The sequence below is a fragment of the Pyxicephalus adspersus genome, chromosome 3, assembly GCF_032062135.1.
Source record: "Pyxicephalus adspersus chromosome 3, UCB_Pads_2.0, whole genome shotgun sequence".
NCBI lineage: Eukaryota > Metazoa > Chordata > Amphibia > Anura > Pyxicephalidae > Pyxicephalus > Pyxicephalus adspersus.
The window spans coordinates 93,213,720-93,234,892 of NC_092860.1; the positions used below are offsets into that span (position 1 = coordinate 93,213,720).

General features: G+C 35.4%; 1 long non-coding RNA gene across 1 annotated transcript; it reads left to right on the top strand.

The window, feature by feature from the left end:
- Nucleotides 1-1,689: 1,689 nt before the first annotated feature.
- On the top strand, nucleotides 1,690-19,102 carry LOC140327768 (uncharacterized). Its single transcript, XR_011920112.1, has 3 exons — nucleotides 1,690-1,814; nucleotides 17,331-17,413; nucleotides 18,097-19,102. It is a non-coding gene; the product is annotated as an uncharacterized lncRNA (long non-coding RNA).
- The last annotated feature ends 2,071 nt before the right edge of the window (nucleotides 19,103-21,173 follow it).

A 21,173-nucleotide genomic window follows, 5' to 3' on the forward strand; every position in this document is an offset into this window, starting at 1 on the left:
ACTATTATATTATACTGTAAAATAAATGTTCATGAAAGACAATGTGCTGCTTTTACAGATCTAAATAAACTGTAATGCATTCAATACAGGTATTTTGTATTGAATGCAATACAAATGGATTTGAATTTGCCATTTCACCCCGGTGGCAACGTTCTCACGTTCTGACATCACTGGTTACTTCCCCGGTGACCCATCAAATGCAGAGAAAGCCGGCCGGAGGAAGAAAGAAGACAGACATCGCTGAGAAGGACGACACGGGACGCCGGCGGATCAGGTAAGTAGCGATTTACTATTACTTTCCATAGGTTTATCTACCCTGAGTGTGACTCAGAGTTACCGCTTTTAGCATCTTTTTTCTACCCTGAGTCACACTCGGGGTTACCACCCAGAAGGTTAAAGACATATGACTATAGTAGGGACATTAGATTGTGAGCCCTTTTGAGGGACAGCTAGTGACATGACTATGGACTTTGTAAAAATGCTGCGTAATATGTCAGTGTTATATAAATACTGTGTGGTAATAATAATGGACTGACAACATTTCCCTGTCTCCCACAATCTTCCGTCTGTAAATTACCCTGTCACATGCAATGAAAAATAAATCCAATGAAAGAAAAAGTCTTTAGGGAAATATTAGGTAATGGGGAAGTAGCTGATTAGAGTTAAGAGAGTTACTGAGAGATAATAGTAAGTTTCAAAGAAAAAAAAATTAAGGGAAAGAAACCCTATCTACGTAATTGCTTGGTTACTAACTGACATCATGTGCAAATTTCTAGCTCATCTCTTTGATCTGCATGTGAATGTACAGGTATATTACTTTTACTTTGTATTTCTCTACTTTGTAGTGTTTGCCAGCAGTCTGGGGGTTTATGACCGTAGCAGCTAAAAAAGCTTCTGTACTTACTCTCCACCCCCATTTCAAAAAGAAGGCATTGTCAGAAAGTGCAAAAATACTCAATACCCACTCAATACTCACATGGAATTTAGTAAGGGGTTGGATCTAATTTAACAGACCTGCAATACACTAATCTCTCTCTATTTACTTGATCAAAGCAGCACTACCTGTACTTTCCCTACTGCACCTAGAAACATCAGTTATATGGCTGTTGGGAGCCCAGCCTTTTATAGTGAGTGATGGCTCATACCAAAGTCCTATAATTGCACATTCTAAGATTCTTGACCTAAGTAAAAAGGCCAGTACATTATTACGGGCTCTATTTATAAAACAAAGAATCCCTCGTAGGAATCTTCCAGGTCCATGGGTTTCAATGCCAATAAATGTGTTCTACAGGTACTCCAAAAGAACTAACTGATTTGCATTGAAAGAGGAACAACAGAAATTTACAATCATTCTCAGGCTAAAATCAAGCAAACAACACGTAAAGTAAATGTAAAAATAAAATATGGCTGCCCCTTGTGCATAGTATACACATAAAAAGCTTTCATTAAATTCAAATATATATAAAAAATATATATATAACTATGTAAGTTAAAACTTTTAAGGAGCTCAACTTGCTTTAACTATTGACCTTTTTAACTTTTTATGACCACTTCTTTACTCATAGTAGACATGACTCACAGGTGACTATAGACTGTTTTTATTAATGGATAACTCATTGGTGTTCCAGGAATTATCATGGAATGTTTGGGAGTTTTCTTTGTGACTTGAGTTTGATTGTTGTTGGTTGTATAACCTGTTAGCAGACTGACTTCTGATTTCCTATTGCTTTTTTAGCTGAATTGTGACCATCTGGACACTTTGATGCTTATATAATGAAGATATATCTTTAAAGCTCCCATGCTTTAATGCAAAGGTAAAAGAAACATGGACACATTATGATGTGTGTGTGTGTGTGTATATATATATATATATATATATATATATATATATATATATATATATATATATATGTGTGTGTTAATTTATATTATTTAGATTAATTGTAGATGTTACTTTGAAAATGTCAAAGAAAGAAGAGAGAAAGACAGGAAGGAAGAAAAGGCTGACTTTTAGTTTGCTGTTTTCATTTACAAAGAATAGATGTTTATTTGCTGCCATGGAATTATATATTTCTTAATCTTTTTTTCCTTGACAACGACTTCTTAATGCATTTTCTTGTCTACTGGTGTAATATTAAAAAAGATTTGCAATTAAAGAGATTTATAATTTTTAATAGATTTTCTGCATTTTATCAAACATGACTCACAGGGAACATTTTAATTTATTATTAAAAAAATAATTATATTGCTAATAAATGTAAGGTCCTAGATCTCTTCCACTGTGGATATGTTCTGATTAGGCAAATATAATTAACTTACCTGCACCAAATTCATATGGGTCATCATCTAAGCAGCTGCAATATTTTTGTAGTCATTTAATTGATTTAATAAATTTGATTTGCTTCTGAGAAGAGAATAGAAAATTAATGGAAAATAGGTTTATCAATGTATGCATCCTGTACTTGAGGCCTGAGTTTATTAAGGGAAAGTATTAATTAAGTTTGCAGAATTTCCCATAGGTTCAGTGAAATGTTTGCATATCTTTCAATGTTTTGTAATGAACCGCTAGGTAAATGTTTATATATATATATATATATATATATATATATAGTCACACCTACAGTATATGTTTTATGGTCTTGCACCAAACCTCTTTTTAGCTTAGCTTTGCAACAATACTCCACAGTTGGATTATTACTACACTCATCTTATACAGAATTTCATACTTTTCTAAAGCATTAAATTCCATTTTATGATCCATTTAGGGAGCAAAGCTTACATTCAGCATATTTCAGACCTAAATACAAGCATACTTGCACTGAACTAAAGCAATGTTATCAGCCCTGCCCTGCCCTGTTCTTTCAGTAGACTGCAGAACAACCCACCATACTAAAAAGCTAAATTCAGGAGTGACCATCCTGGAGTCACATTGCTTCTCAAATGTTAATACAATGGACTAGGCATTGTTACCCTTGGACAGAAAATGTGCCACTGACAGAATTATCAGCCTTAAAAAAAAAAAAACTAATGCAGGCACATCATCTAAGGACTGCTAACCTGCAAAATTTTGCATTTTTTATAGATATACTTTAAAAAGCCTTGTCAACCAATCATATTCTATATTGTACTGGTTTACCTTTTATAGAATGATTCCTGATTGATTACTAAGTGAGGCCCGCAGCAAGGAACTAAGTGCAGGGGTTACATGACAGGGTGCTTGGGCTGCCCAAGATAGGGGGGAAAGTGTTAAGGATTGAGTTACAAAGGAAAGGAGGGGTTAGCTGTAGGGTTGGGTCAGAAGTTAAAGGGGGAGGAGATCAGAAGAGATATAAGGAGTAAGGAACTGAAGTTAGGGACAGTTTTTTGAGGGAAGAAATTTCCCACCCACCAGCTTGTTAAATGGAGTTGGGGTATTAAGTTGGAGCGGTTGAGCTCTGGTGGAAGGCAAGAGTCCTGTGTTAAGGTATGGAGGGGGCATCCAAGTTGGTGGGGTGCCCCTTTAAGTGGTGGATGGTGTAGGCCCCCGAGGCTGTGCTGGGTGGCCAGGGGCCAGTGTGACATTGATGGTATTGGATGAGATTGGTATAATTAATGGTGATGCAGACTTTACCTTCCAAGACCCGCAGCCTAATTGTTTGGGTTAAACTGTTGGTTATGTTTTTATAGGGGAACATGGTTGTATGGTTGTTGGGGGGTTAATCTTTGTGGATGTTATTATTATGTTAAAAGGAGTGTTAATGTGTTTGTTATTTGGATGTTATTTATATGGTAACTTGTTTTAAGTTGTATATTTATATTTATACAGAGTTTAGTATTTATGGAAATTGTTTAAATTAGTTATTTTTTGTTAAATAAACGGTTGCTTGCCAGTCATTTTAGGTGCATCAAGTTGTCAGTGTGTCATTGAGAAGGTATTAAGGGAGTGGGTGGGGGTTGGGAGTCATATGTGTATGTGTGCGGGGGGGGGGGGGGGGTCGGGTAAAAGGTACAAGCTACCCTAGTCATAATTACTTTCTCGTGCAATTGAATGCAGTGCTTTTCTTTAGAAATAGTACTTCAGGGCTGCTGGCAAAGCAAAACTTGAAGCCCACCAACAGAAGAAAGTAATTTTTAAGGTCAGCAGGAGGGACCAGTTATAGCATTCGTGGATATAGGACATCAACTCATTTAGAGGTGTCAGTTTCCCAGTAGTTAAAGCTTAACTCAAGGTATATATAAAATACACAGATTACATTCTGTATTTATTATTACATTGTTAAATGTATTTTTGTATGCAGACATAGTAAGTACTCCATTTTGGCTTGGTTTCAGGCACTTTCCATTTTGGCTTGGTTTCAGGCACTTGTGACTCTCTGTGCTGCAATGCTAAAATTGGTAAAGGAAATAGCAGCACATAGAGACACTGAGCCTGATTTAATAAAGCTTTCCAAGAATGGAGAGGATATACTTTCATCATTGAACCTGGGTGATCCTGGAATGGATCTGGTCCAGGAAACAATAAATAGCAAATGACTTTTAAGAAATTCTTTCCAAGTTTGCTGAATCACCCAGGTTCACTGATGAAAGTGTATCCTCTCCAGCCTTGGAGAGGTTTATCAAATCAGTCACTCATTGGATTAAAAAGTGAACAAGAGCACCAAGACACCAAGAGATGAGCAAATCATTGTGTTTCTACTTTACCGTCCAATCAGGCTAGGGGTGGCAAAAGGCCTATATGAATAAAATTGGGTCTTTTATTCTTGCCAAACAAAGCTATGCAAGATATCTGGGCTGTAAAATATAAATGCTTTGGCAGGTAAAACAACTCTCATATTAATTCAATATGTGTTGTGTTTAGCTGTTTGCCTGGTGTTTATATGATATAAGTCAATACGAATCTGTAACAGCCAATCAAAGGTTAGCTTCTACTGCTTTGACTACACTACACTTGTATTTGGTTTTTCAGGTCACCAAAGTAGTACATCATCTTTGCTTTTTGTCTTGCTTTATGTAATCAGCCTGCAAAGGGACAATATTTTTGCTACCTATGGAGGATTTTACTTTTGTTTCTTAAAAAAGCTAGCCTTGGGTCACCTGTGTATGAGCTTATCCATCATAAATGTAAATTACTTTCTGTAAGTATATTATATTAATTGTCGCTGTTTTATGTTTTTGTTCTATGTATGTAATGCTGTACAGTACAGATTTTCCACCTTCCTTTGTTTATATTTTTGCAACCTGGACCTACTATTTTGCCCTATTTGGCCTTAGTATCTTTATTTTAGTGTTCTGTGGCCTCCATCATCTGTTTCCATTGTTAGCAATAAATCACTAGAATTGCAAACATCTCATATCAGTGTGTAAGTTTGGCCGCTATGATAAATCATCAAACAAATTTGTAAAACTGCAAAGACAGTAACAACTATTATTGCTAAGTGCAGGCCTTTTTTGCTTATTTATTTTAAAAAGAGTATATTAGTAATCTCATAGAAAAAGATGAATAAATATATACTTAACACAGCACTGGGAGGCTATAGCATAATATACATTGCTAAAAATGTTCTGTCTATGAAATGTGCACTTTCCTGAAAATAAATCTCATGTCTGACCTATTGTACAGATTAAGCTATGACGAATTTCCAACATTTTCATGGTTGTCTAAGGATATATGCCTCTTTTTTAGTTGTCCAAGGGTATTAAAGTATTATTGCAGCTGCCGATGCATGAGACCTCTGTGATATAGCCAATAAAGATGCATCCAATTCACTAATATATCAGACAAAAAACTGGTCAATTCAGAAATGAGTTCAAAAGGTGACTTTTCATTTTTAAAGTGGTTGAAGTTCAACCACTTGTCTTTATATGTAACCATATATACAGAATTACAGGGTTTAAAATAATTGTATTATAATGAAGGGGTTGTTAACTACTACTGCTTAGGAAGGCATATTACCATGTACAGAGCCCAACTGCAAGGTTTATCTGTGATTTCTCCATTCACTATTATGCCTCATCTTCTGCATAAACTCAGCTTTTGTTCACTCCACCCACCAACCTGCTGACAGAATAAAAGAGGAAAAAATGAAACTTCGAAACTGAATATAGTTGAGGATTCACTTGCTTCTAGAACAATAGTTTGAAGTTGGCCACCTTTCGTCATGGGGTTGGCAAAATTCCTCATTCCTGTGTAAGCTCTAACTGGAGGTGTCTTCAACACTGAAGACTTGAGAGACTCGATGAACAGTAATTGATTAACTCCAAAAATGTACACACAAATAACACGTGAAGATGGTATCAGTGACCACATCACTCACCCTATGTAATGCTGGAGCTCAGATATATTCCTGATTGAATTAGAACAATACATTATAAAGGTTACTTCTGGTGGACACCAAGGAAATGGCAATAGAAACACAACAGTTTCAAGTTATTGCTGGGAGATTAGTCATTCTAGTATTCAGTGAATAAGAAGAACATTAACATCCATTTTAAAAGAACTTTAATATGTAATAAAACCCAGTTTTGTTACTTAAATAAAACACAACAACTTTTTAAGGTACCTTTTTGCAAAGAAACAGTTGACCTTATTCCTGGCCATGCATTTGACATATGACCATGTCCATTCCTCCCCACTAAAATTTCTCTGTCCTTTAATAAATGAAAGTGAATAAATTAAGTGATGTCAGACCGAGGATAAGTAGCTTAGAGTTTGCAAAGAAAAGTTGGTTTTGTGAGAATGGATGAGGGAATTAAAAGGAAGACTAATTAGTATAAACGAGATGTATATAAGGAATGTTCCATAGTAGTCAGTGAAGGCCTGACCCTAAGCCAAAATCATACCATTTTTACAGAGATGACTCTAAAATAGTTTTCTTATAATACTCTAAAGATGACTGAAAATATTTGTGAATTTTTATTGAATGATGAGTATAAAAAACATATTTTGCATTAGAAAAAAAACGTAATATTTAAAAAAACTCCTATGGAGAAGTTATACAATTCACTTAACTTACATTCATATTCCACCTCTATAATCCTATAACTACCTCTCCTGCTCTAACCACGGCAAAAACCCTTTACTTCACCTTCTTGTGCCAAATATGCATAGAATCTACATAGCCAGACTGGCATGGGACCATTATGGGAATGCAGCTCCTGCAAAGAGGGCTCTAACCTATATGTGGTCTATTAAGGCTTTAGGAGACTGTGCAAAACAAAATGTGCATGCAGCTGTGGCAGATGTTCAGAGCACAACTGCCCTGGTCAAACGCAACATTAAATGCTTGAGAACCACAGAAATGTGTGGAAAAATGTTCCTAACCACTGCCATTCACTTGAATAGGAGAGGTTGGGTCCACAGTTAAACCTGCTCCTGTGGCTCACCGCAGGTCTGCAAATAGCCCTACTAAGCTAATTAGGTAAGGATAACAATCATTAGGTAAAGATGGGGAACATTCAGACAGAGGAGTATTTCAAAACACATGCTTCAGGTTTTTCTTTTTCCTGATATCCTTTACACAGCAACTCTGAGAGTGGAACTGGAGGGGGGTCGTAGTGTAAGTCAGATAAATTACTTGCCAGTATATACAGGTGTACAAATATTACACTGATACTGCTGCCACATTCATTGCCCAATCACCAGGCTAGGCTTAGTTTGTAAGCATGCAACAATTCCTAAAGAGACATTTCCCATGCAGGAATAGGTGACAATGTCTTGGACATTCACATTTCTCCTCACCCCACTTATACTCACCTTAAAAGCATTCCCTTGCATAGAATGAGAAGATGTTGGCTGGTTTTGGACATTAAAGCCATGTAACAGGGCTCATTCTTAGTGATTGGCTGCTAGACCACAATATTGAGTGGGTTGCATACTTCCCTATACCTGGAAGCACAGGGTATGCCGAATGGGATAGAGGAACAGCAATGGATTGCTCTGAAGATAAGTTTAACTGTGGGATTGGTGGGGAAACATTACAAAGACATTGTCAGTTTGCCCTAAATGGGCAGGATGACAGCAATACAGCATGCAAGTGAAATTCCAAGCCTTTACAAACACCTTTTTTTTTAGAGAATTACCATATACCATATACCTGACACGAGAGTTTGTCTTTATACTTCATTTCTTTAATCTCCTCCACTGCAGCTGAGAGAGGTAGGGACAGCACTGTGATCCAATCAGAGTAATTTCTTACTGCTCTTAGTCTTACAATGCAAAGAAGGCAGAAAAGTGTCCCCATCAGTATTCTGCTACTTCATCGCTCAGCAAGCTGGTGCAGGTCCTCAATATCCAATCTTCAGAGAGGGTGAAGACCAAACTGGCTAACCGTAATTATTTGGCAAGTCAAATAATTCAAATATTTACCTGTACCGTTCAAAGCAACAGGTGCACTTTACTGCTTAGCCCCCAACACACTTCTCCTTTTCTTAGTGTATCCACTTTCCTCAGGTTGGAAAAAAAACAGTACTTCTGGATACAGATAGCATATAACTCATTCACTTTGCTCCCATGTGAAAGCACTGATGCTTCGTAATAAAAGCTCAGCACCCAGTACTATCACATTGATTTAGGTGGAGTCCTTAAAGTATCCCCCATCCTCATAGCCAAACTCACCTTCTAAAAAGTAGAAACAAGGCAAGGTTATGCTGCTGAAAGTGTGACAGTTAAATTAAATGACATTGAGAACACAAAGTATAGGTAATAACAAATACATTTCCTAAAATACATCTAATAATAAATGAACTGAAACATATTGTCTGAAAAATATTGAATTACAGTACAGATAAAATGATAACACAAGGCTTTAAATGATAGGAACCTTTAAACACAATGGCTTTGATTTATTGAACATCTAATCAGTTGAAAATAAAGCCAGTTGTCATGTTTATAGTATTATACTGGATAGGAGAGTCCTGTGAACTGTGTGAGAATATTATGACACTGTGCAGCCATGCAGAAGTGCTTACACATACAGTGACATGGTACTAAGCATTGTTTAAGGCTAGTCCCAGCTGAGCAGCATCTTATCCAACCAGAAACATTCCTACGATCCAGCTCTTTTTAAGTGATCATCCTTGTATCATAACAGATTAAGGCTGCAGCTACTTTGGATTATATTTAATCTAACCTTTATCCATTCACATCTTCACCTGAAACTTACAAGGACCAAGAGTCAATTGCAAGGGAATAATTCACAATGACACTGATCTTCCCTTCCTCGCTCTAATTATCTGGATTAAGAATAACACTTTGAGTAATTATTTTCACATTGGATAAACATTAAGCTTTCCTGGATTTATCTGAGCTCTTTCTCTAACATGAAATAGATCCAACTAGGCTTATAAGAACATAACTGACAGCATTGACTGCTTAATCATGGAGACTAAAACAATAGGAAAATATTTGTTTCACGGCTCTGTGAATTATTCACAATGATAAAGTTTTTAACCTGTAAAACAAATCAATGGTAATTGCTTAATGATATATCTATTTTTTTCTATCAGTGACATCCTTACATGTTACTGATGTAAACTTTTACATCTTTCCATGATAAAATGTTAGGAACAGTGCAAACATTTAAGCATTAGAGTTTAGAGACCAAAAAGTAATATTACATTTAAAAAAGGCTTTGTATTACTGGCTCACACATATGGATATAAAGAAAGGACATGGAAATACTGCGATTTGAAGTTGTATTTCAGTATTTTGTTAACTTTCATAGCTGCTTCATACTAAAGGAAATCTGCAGTGCTGTACATCAAATAGGAGTTGCAAATGACAGACAGATACAGACAGTGACAAAGGAGGAGAACAGGACACTGCCCAGAAAACCTTACAATCTAAGAGGTGGAGAAGCAGTACATAATAGAAGGGGGGATTTGGAATGGTGGGTAAGTAGTGAGGGTATACAAGTTTGAAAAGTTGGGTTTTGGATGCTTTTTAAAATGAACAAGAAGTATAGGACGAGGAAGACCATTTCAGGAAGTTGGGGCAGCTCTAGAAAAGTCTTGGAGCCGTGCATGTGATGAGTTTGTAAGTGAGGAAGTTATTAGTAGGTCATTGGAGGAGTGAAGAGAGCAGCTAGGGGTGTATTTTTCTACCAGGTCAGAAAGGTAAGTGGGACAGGAATTGTGGGGGGATTTGATTTTAGCTTGAATTTGATTCTAAGGTGAAATAGAAGCCAATGCAGAGAACTACAAAGAGAGGCAGCAGATGATAAAAGTTTGTACAAGAAGTTTGGTGGTCTCTGGGGACAGGTAGGATCGGATCTTGAAAATGTTGCATGGGTGAAAGTGACAGGACCTGGAAATGTCCTGAATGTGTGGGGGGAAGGAGAGGGCAGAATCCAAGGGGACGCCAAGACCACATGCCTGAGGGGAGGGCCGAAAACACAGTGTTATTTACAGTTAAGTAAATGTCAGGGGGAGATTTGGAGTGTGAGGGTACACATGTTCCAGCGTACCCTAGCAATAATAAAAAATATTCTTATCTTATTGCTTGCTAGGAATGTACAAAAAGTTTTTATATAGCAGACTCATGATGGTCTAACGTAACACTTGGGGGGAACATGAGCTTAGTGATGTATGGTGACAGCCATTGCAACCTTTTTCTTCTGAAAGTGCTGATCTAATAACTGACCTGGCACAAATAAGCTGATTAGGTATACTTGTTCTGGGCTGGAAACTGAATCAGATAATTCATGACCCCCGTCAAAGATATTGATATGATGATCAGCAAAAGCAGCTCTCAACAACCCTGGGTACCGCTAATAAAATCATTTCAGTGTACATTCTTTATGTATTCACATATTTCAATACAGTTGTCATCTTCTGTAACGTTTCACAGAGTCCAAATTCATGTCATTTACTGTCTCTTCAGAGGAGCTCACAATCTAATCCCCTGCCAAATGCATGTTCTATTACCACAGTCTAACCTACCAGTTTTTAGACTCAAAAATAGAATATTACTCCCACTCATTGATGCGTGGATGTGTTACAAAGAAACAAGTCCTAATATTGTTAGAACCAGTAAATTTGTGATGGCCCAACTGTTGTGTGTAGCTTCAACATAATGTTCAATGATGTATCTACTAGGGGGAAAATTCTGAAAGTGTTAGAATAATTGCTAGCTTCTGATGAGCACTTTTTGTTATGCCCAAAGTGGATTAAAATAGCAATAAGGATCTAAGGGTTAATTACACTTTTATGCATTTTCAAATATCTATTGTGGGGTTGCCAACTTTCTTTATGTGATGATTTGTGTATGATATAAAAATATGTTTTGAAAAAATTAAAACTGTTTTTCCAGAAAGTGAGAGCTGAAAAGTCCAATCTATACAATACCATGCAACCTCAGCAATTCTAAGTTCAATTGTATGATATTTTTTTCATAAAGTAACACATTTTGTTTTGCTTGACTAGAGATACTACCAGCATGAGAAATCAATTCTTTGTATTTGTTTTATTTTTTAATGTTACTTTTGTATGTTGTTATTTTTCTATCCAAACAAATTATCAGTCAAGTAGATATCATTTCAGGTGAAATTTATATTGACAATGATAACAAGTTAGAAAAATCTTCCAAGCTTGAATGTGAAACTGTCAAAGATCATACACAATTACAGACCAAAATCATACTGCAGAACCCAATTACACTTTGGCTTTGCAGATCTACAGATAACCTATTAAAGAGCAAAACCTCTCACGGTGTCGACCTTTGACCCTGAGCTCTCTTTCCAATCTGCACTGATACCATATGTTTTTTTTTTCCTCCCTTTTTTGTAATACATTATTGGCAAGGCCTGCTATGTTGTCTAAATTGTTGGGATTATGAATTACGGAGTTTAAATGATGTCATTCCAGCTCTTTTTGCTTGTTATATTTCACACGGGTATAAGTCAAAGTCACCCATGCATAACTGTGTATTTCTGCATCAAGACTGTTAATGTAAAATATGTCTATATACTGAACTTCTGGGGATAATATTTAATAGCTTCAAATAACCGGGGATTATATGAGTTACCTAAGTACAATTGCATTATACACCATAAGGCCACCTACAGGGAAAGTTATACTAAATTAATAGGAATAAACCCTATAATAAAGAACAGGGCAATTCATGTAGCCAAATAAATAAAAGGGCATAACATTTTTAGGCAATACATATCAAGCTGTAAGAAGTCAGCACTGGTAATTTAGCAAGCAACAAGTAAGCCTGCAATTTATCTGTACAATTCTTTATCTGTACTATCACCTGTTTCATCAACTTCTCTCATTTTAACAGTGTCTTGACTGTGGCAAAACATAGCTACACAGACTTGCATCCCCCCAGACTACAAATCCCTTAACCCACTTTATTACCCCACTAACTTGAATACTTACCCCCCCCCCACCACCAAATAAAGACCACTATACCTTGGGTAAATGGCCCGTAGGCCTTTTATTAACAAAATTCTAACTAAATAACTTTATTATCATAAATAACAATATAGATAACAATATAACAATATACTGTAAATAACACATAGAAATAACCAATATACACATAACATAAATACAATCAAATATCAACAAATAGTATACACATATTAACTATAAAATTGAATACCAATTAAACAATAACAATACCATAACAATACTGATTCCAAATTTTATCTTACTGGTTGCTGGTCTTTGAAGGCCACCACACTATATATTTTTTGGGGTCTGCCCCTAAATATATACGAATATATACTTTTCTTTCCTGTGCAAACCCCCAGAACAATTTACACCAAACCATTAACCAAAACCAGGGACTACATACATAGATAGGTCCCTAGAACCATAATTATTAAACAACCAGCACACTCCCGTCGAGGACCTCAACCGTCCACACTATAACCAGCAAAACCCCCATGCTGCCACCTAATAACTCTACTACCAACAAACAACAGGGAGGGAGGGTGAGAAAAACTTTCCCTGTACGCTGTCTCTCTCAGAAAAGACCCCTACTTCCTCTTCCTGACCTTTTACCTCCGTCTGCCCCTCCTTTATCTCCTCCTCCTTAACTTCCCACCTCCCCCCTGTTCTCTTACTTCTGACCAAAAACTTAACCCTATGCTGTCTGCTTCCTGTCTGCCCAGTCATGTCGGCCTTCCCCTATGCTCCTTTCCTTGCATGCTACAGGCCTAACTTTCTCCACGCTGGAGTTCTAACCTAAATTAGGATACAATGGCGAAGTCAAATACATGTTTAAATTATGTAAGTTTTGAAAGCTTTTGATTTACTTTAATGCCTTTAATACCAGAACAAGAAATGGAGAAAATGGTGGTTGGTAAAGGAAGTTCTGTGAGGTTGTTTAAAAGACAATACACTTTTTCTTGAACTGAAGCGCAGGGAGGTCTATTTATACATTTGTCATACATTAATCTAATACCTTTTTTTAATTGGTTTGTTTATTTTCTTTTTCAGATTCACTTTTTCATTTTTTTTTCATCTTTTTTGTCTGTAGGATGGCAAAAATGTGTAATGTATGGTCAACTGTATGGTATTTTATTTAGCTGCGGGCTGTAGCCGAAAAGTTAGCTTATAGAGATCGGCTGAAAATTATACATAATAATAATAATAATAGAGGCAAGTGAAACCAATGAAATTATGTTTTTACAAAAAATCAGTCCAAAAAATGATGTTCTAAAACCTATTTTTGTGAAAACATTGTGTAGTTCCTGGTAAAGGGCAATATTCCTTTGAGTGCCTCACTGCTGCCTTGGTTGGTGGCCTTTCAAGCTACATGAATCTAATAACCACAGAAACTATGAACAAACAGTTGTTTGCAGGAACAGGGATATAATTGGCTGCAGCTTGGGGGAAAAAGATCTGCCCCCAAAGACTAAGAGGAAGACATGCTGTTAGCATTAGGACTGGACTAGGGAAAAAAAGAGTTGTACGGTTGTTTTCCCTGTGTCAAAAATTCTGTTGTTTAGGACTCTTCATCTCTACAAGTGAGGACAGTAAGTGTCCACAGTAACCCTGTGGAGCTTGCTTCAGAACAATGCCAAGGGGGAGGGAGTATGTTGTTTTTACACCTACTTTTATTCAGCTAAAAGGGGCAGAGACTGAAACTAGAAGAATCCCTATCTGCCTATGGGGAGGTGATCGGCCCATAGCCAGATTCAGATTCAGATTGAGTTACTGGAGTTTAGAACTGTCCTCTCCATTAATATTTTTGAATTTTCTGTTGAACAAGAAGGTGGTTTGTGAACAATAAGAGGTTTTGTGAAAATTAGCAGGATGGCTTTAAAATGATGCACCATCAACATATGCTGTTGTTTGAAATGTTTTTTTGTGGGGGGCTTTCGTCTAGATCTAATTTAGTGTACAGACAAGAACTTTTTAGTTCTTTCATTTTCTTGTTACCTGGCTGCAAAGAGGTTCCCCACATGGATGTACAAAGGCTACATGTTTACCGTATAATGGTATTAAGTATTAGATAATGGTATTAAAATGTAGGAGGGGGTTCAATGTATACTGTTCCAGGTATATCTTGTATAAAACTAGTATAAAGACAAAAAACTTCACTTTTACAGCATGACCTTATCACTTGTTCATTTTTTTCAGGAAGCTGTAAAAATGACCTTGTTCTATTTATTAGGAATTCCAAATTGAAAATTAATCTTCTTTTCATACTCTTATGAAACTCCTGTTCTTTACTTTGGAAATAACTTTTCAATCAGACTTTTTCATGTTCACCTATCATCTTTATAAATGTCAAAACCATATGTGCTTTTCCCTTTGATGTCCGGTTTAGCAGTGGAATGATGGCTGGACATGCCACAATATTGTTCTGTTAACTTCAGATTCACCTCTATTACCTTACATCAAATCACGGGAAGAATGATAAATGTTTTTGCATAAATAAAGGACTAATTTATTATATAACAGAATGGTATGAAATTACAATTGCAGAACATGTCAACAGCTATAAAACTTGATGTAATATAAAGCATAAATATCTATCTTACATTTACTTTATTCTGGTTCATATGAATTCAATATATATGTTTATAAGTATATGTATATATATATATATATATATATATATATATATGTATATAAAAAATATACGATGTATTTGGTTGTTGGGGCATGGTTTAGCCCAATGTCTTGAAATGAGGAATAATCCTTTTATTTTTGAGATTTATGATGAAATGAGACATGTAAATATCTTCAGTTTCTTGAAGGCTTTAAAATGTTAATCAGACTAGTATTGGTAATTCAGTATATTAGACAAGATCAGACTAAATTTTAATATTTAAATCAGATGTTGAATTTGTCCTTAAACTTGTAATTTCCGAGTCAACTTTCGTTATGGTAGATGGGGCAGTAGATGTAATATGGGATGGTAGTGAATGAGTACTTGGACACGTACTACCCTCAAACATCTAAAATTCAAATTCAATCCCCAAGCAGATATATATTAGCTAATAAAAACCATGTAATACACAAGCTATGCATTGGCTGGTTTGCTGTATACACATAATATTGGATGAGCATCTTGCTGGTGCCAAATTTATCCAATTCTTAGCAAAGGTATACAGATCTGAAGCCAGTATTTGTGATTTTGAATCATGAAGATTGTGGGTACAAATGACTTGCTGAACACATAGAATTCGAATGCATCAGCCTGTGTCATTTTCAGGCGATTGACAGTTTGGAAATTCCCAGGTGACTAATTCCATCCCAGTACCTAACTAGTCCTGTAATCCTTTTCTAATAAGCAAAAATTCTCAAGCCGCCTTACATATTAATGTCATGGCTGCCATATGTATTTAACAATATTTTTGGCATCTAAAATATTTTAAAATTGTAGTAGCTTTTTAAGTCTTCCCAATTATGAGCACATTTCCTCAACTTGTTTAAGTTGTGATTAAGGATTAATAATACTCATATTAAATTTTGCTTTATCCTGCATTTTTATACAATTTATACAACCATATGTAATAAATTAGATTGAATGTATCCATACAAACAATGTTTTCACACTGTGGTTAAAATATGGGTAATTATAAATCAATCAAGTTTGAAGAATTAATCAATACAAGTAGCACCATCACAATAGGGCAAACTCAATGTTCTTTAATTGCATTTATATTTTGGGTTTGGGTTGATGCCAATGAGATTTTTTTTATTAATGATTTTTTTATCGAGACATATCATATATAAATACAGTACAGAAAAAAGAATGTTAACAGCAGGCAAACAAAATTCTCAACAATGAAACATGTAAGAGTGAGCAGAGTAAGCAGAGAGATACCCTCATCAATCTGCTGATGTTCTGTCACTGCCCAGTCAAGAGGCTGAGGGTAAATGGAGCATACCAATCTATGCCTTAACTGGAAGTGGTGTCACCCTCGTGGTTGTGCAGTATGACAAAGATGTATAAATGTCGGAACTCTGACAGTAATACCAATCATTTGGCTGGTTTCCTTGTATGAGTGTCATCCATGTACTTAAAGCGTAACTAACCTCAGACATTTCACTTTACATAAAAGGGTAGACAACTTTTTTATTTCAAGTAAAAATTTTGTTTGTGTTTTTCTAAGTGCAACGCACTTTTTCTTTTAAAAAAAGGGTGCCGCACCGCCCCTAATTGTAAGAGAATACAAACAAGACAAATACAAAAATTATAATACAAGAGAAAAATGTAAAAGTGAACTTGTGGTCAGATTATAGACTTCCAAGTATTTGTATATGCCTAAAGTACAGATAAAAGGCTTTTGCATGACATTTTAAACAACCAAATCCAGTTATTATGCAATGCATAAGCCTCTTGTAATAAACAAAAAACTTCCTTTACCTTTCTTGACTGATCCAAACCCTCTTTTATTTGTTCCTCAAATGGCTTGGCAGCACAGAACTGTTTGGTATTTCCAGCAGAGGTTAGAAATAATAACATAATGCAAGCGCTAAAAAAAATAATGGAGTCCAACTTCAAAACTGTCAATTGTGACATTTTTAAAGCCAGCAGAACAACTTGAATTGGCCTTAACTACCCTTAAAATTGCATGTACTATAAAATGTCATTGACTTATATGTGTGCTTCTCAACCAGCCATATGGTCAGTGCCTAACCACAGCATGTTGGGACTGCAATGTCTTGTACATTGTAATTTATGTACACTTCCCTTTCAGCACCCTTTGGTGCTCCACCTGTGTACTTACAGTGGCATTGCCACTTACAGCCATACATTTTGGACACAAATGAAATTTGTTACTGTACTATACGAATACTTTAAAGTTGGCCATCATATAATATATTAGCTCATGAGTTCATTATTTACTGTGTTTGATGTTGTATTTTCTTTTTTCTTGCAGCTCTTTCTTTTGTTCCCCATTTTTAGAGCTTGTGTCTTCAAGTCTTTGAAAAAAAATGTTGAAGCTTTGGAGGTCAACTGCAGGTAAATGGTCAGATATGTTTGTATGCAAATGTATCATTATCTACCTATATACTTAGGTTGACTCAGTACACAGCTGGGTGTATGAGAATCTGTAACATTTTGTAATGCAGGTTCCCTTTAAAAATGTATATGATATAGTAATAAGATGATATAGTATTAAATATGCTTATTATATAGTATTAAATATGCCTATTATTTCTTCTTACACTGTTTTCCATTTAAAGTGTAAGAATGTAATGTACTAACAATTGTTTTTTTGTCATTTTATTAAAAATATGTATTATCATATAACTGTATCAGACATGGATACGGCCTGATATTCCTACAACTGTTCCTCATAATGTACAAAATTGTGTATAAATGTGTACATCATGTTTGGGATAGTAAAGATCCCTACACCTACAATAGTCAATGCTTATATGTTCCATGCCTATAGACCACATTGCTCTGTCCAGACAGCATTCCACAGCAAATAATATTTAAAAGTTAATGCTGTATATTTTATTGTAAATGAAATATACCTTTGTTATCCCCATGGATTTCATTCTATGCAGTTAATTGTAGATGTGACAAGGGAAGATTTAGTTTTCATGTGAACCATATTTTAATCAAACACTGACATTTAGCAATAAATTATTATTTATGAAATCTTAATGCTTTTATTTTTTTCTTGTTTATGCTAGGAAGCTCCAAAAGGTTGTACTGGCACATTTTTTATGACTGTGTTGTGTATCCATATCATATTACTGGAAACACCACTTTTCATCAATAGGATTAGTCAAGAGACCTTTTATGGGACTCGTGGTAGGGAGATATTTCCAACAGATAAACAGAAGATAATTTGTTTTGTAGTCTATGATAATGTATGCCTTATATATGATTGGTTCTTATACCTGATACATATGGAATGCTGCCTTGGCTTTAGCCTATTTACATCTACTACAACACAATATTTATGAGCATAATAAAAAAATAAATGTAGTTCTTCGAATGCTGTTCCATATATTTTGATTGACAGCTATGTAATCAATGCAATCCACTAACAACAAATGTAGTTACACTTTTTTGTATTTTATTGCATTTAAAGGCATAATATGTGCACCCATCCATGTAAGCATTCTAATTCAGGTTCCACTAAACTGTTTACATACATTTAAAATCAAAGCCTTGTTAGGTGCCTGACAAAACATAATCAATATTATAGATTAATGAAGACTCTAGCCAAGTTAAAAAAAAGTATTCTGTGCATCCTTGTATGTTGTATACTCATTGAGTTACCCTGCGGCACAGCAAGAGGCTATAAAACCATCAGATCTCCCAGATGGCTGGTTTGTTCTCCTGATTAATTGAGAGGAAAATATTCTGTTCCACACCAGTAAATCCATGAAAAAAGAGATAATATTATGGGAATTGGAGGATCTATTAAAAATGTGAGGGCCAGTATGAAAGAATTATCTTTAAAGCACTATTTATGTATTTTATTGTTTAATATTATGTTGATTTAAAATTGTGCCTTTTGTCTCATAGAAAGTTAATGGTTGATTTTGTGGATTTTGTGAACTTGTGGAGCCATACATTGTGACTTTTTTGGTTCTGCAGGGCATTTACATGACAAGAGCATGAGTCTTTTCAGCTTGCTATTCAAAGCTAAACTTCCAGCAACTGGCTAAATACAAATCTGAAATACCATGTCTATAACCATATATATATATATATATATATATATTGGTTTGTGATAAACATTTCAAAGTCTAATTGAAGCAAAACTACCATACCCATGTAAGAGGGAAAATACGCACTATACATAGAAAAGTGTTGAAATTACTATTACCATTATAGTGTTCAGTTAATATGCTATTGTTCATTATTAAAACCGCATACATTAAGCAGATTTTTTTGGCTGTTACAGGAAAAAGTACAAAAAATAAATTAATCATGTGCCTACTCTACAACCTTTTTAGAAAGGTAAATGTGGCAGAATATAAACCAATTTTAGATGCAAGTTCACAAGAGAGTTGTAATGAATTAGACATAAATCTCTAAGCTGATCTAATTTAGTCTACAGGATATGAACATTACACATTTATTATGTCATTATTGGAGTACATAATAATTTCAGATAACTATATTGCTTGTGGGACTAAATAGAATACACAGCAAAAACTTAAAGTGGACCTCAATTTTAAAGGCAGAATGGCAAGCAGAGGCCAAATGACTATTCACTAATATTGCCCGCGGTCTCACTGCAGATGATTCTTCTCCCATAACTGTTTACTTATCTTGTTCTGTGTGACGACGCAGACATTTTGGTAAAAAGGGGGTTTTCATCCATATGTCGTAAGGCTGGTGATCTGATGATTAATTGGGGAATGTTAAAGGAGGTGCAGAAAGCACAGAACCATAAAATGAATGAAATAGAAGGTCGTCTACAGGTCTACAGGTACACATTGTTATCTAGCAAAGAGAACTGTATACAACACAACAGTGACATCACCAAATTTCACCCCAAATATCATGATACTAGCAGTCAGAGTTATAGACCATGAGATGACCTTACACTGCAGATATACAACTATCACATGTTGACACAATAGTGCCTAAATATAGGAAGAAAAAATGCAATGTCTGGAGGCACTCCAAGTGAAAGCTGGATATTTCTGTAGCACTTCAACACAATTTCTGGATTTTCTATAAAATAGGATTCTTTTAGGTAAATCTAAGTTTACATTCACTAAGATTGTCCTAGGGCATGGCATAGTACTTTTATGTTATCAGTACCTTTTTTGGTTTTCTATATCACATTTTATTTTTGTGTAATTCAGGCCAGATATAACAGAATCAAAGTGGCTGGTTGTTAAAATAATATATCATCATATCAACTTGGAAATGTTATCAATTAAAAAAAATCACTGTCTACATTTTTCATCAATGTCTCATTTAAATGAGTTTTCTCAGTTTCTTATTTGGGTAAAAATAATACATTAAACACTGAGATAAACATTTAGATTACTGAAAACAATCCAGAGGGATAAAAGTGTCTAAGCAACAAGATCCTTATCTGCTTACAAGAAATACAGCAAACACACCTCAGCCCTCGATGCAGCGGGTGCAAAGTGTTTATTTTTTCTGTAGCGCTACTAAAGATGTTAAGAAGAGGATAGCACTGAGGTCCAGCTGTTGTTTTTCTTGAAGAAGTCCCAGCTCCCAATGCGGTGAAACTAGGCCTAAAAGATGAGCTGGCTCAGACAAATGTTCAGTCCACACATTAAGTGGCAGCTGGTTATTACATGACTCCCAGTTGGATGAACACTTGCTATTGACAATAAGGTAATATAAGGACCATGCAGAGCAATCAGGATGGGAATGTGAATGAAAAATCTTTAATCTGAAATCACAGCTGTCAGAGTTATATTAGAGAACATGAAAGTTGCATTTGCTGTCAGAATAAATGAGTCCCCAAAGTCAACTTTCTTGTAAAGTCCGTCTTGTGGATATATATATTGTACACGGGCTCTCTAACATCCACAAATCACACAGTGCTGTTCACTTCATTAAAGAGACTGAAAGATGCCTGCCAGCTTGGACATTTATGACAAAATATACATTAATATGCTGCAAAAGCTTCAAAACCATGGAAAAATAAAATATGTGATATAGTTTATTGGTATTTTGTAACAGTGTTTATTTGTATTTATATTAACATAGGGATGAGCTGGTTTTGGTGAAATTGTTTTTGCTGATAAATTACTGGTTTTGCTTG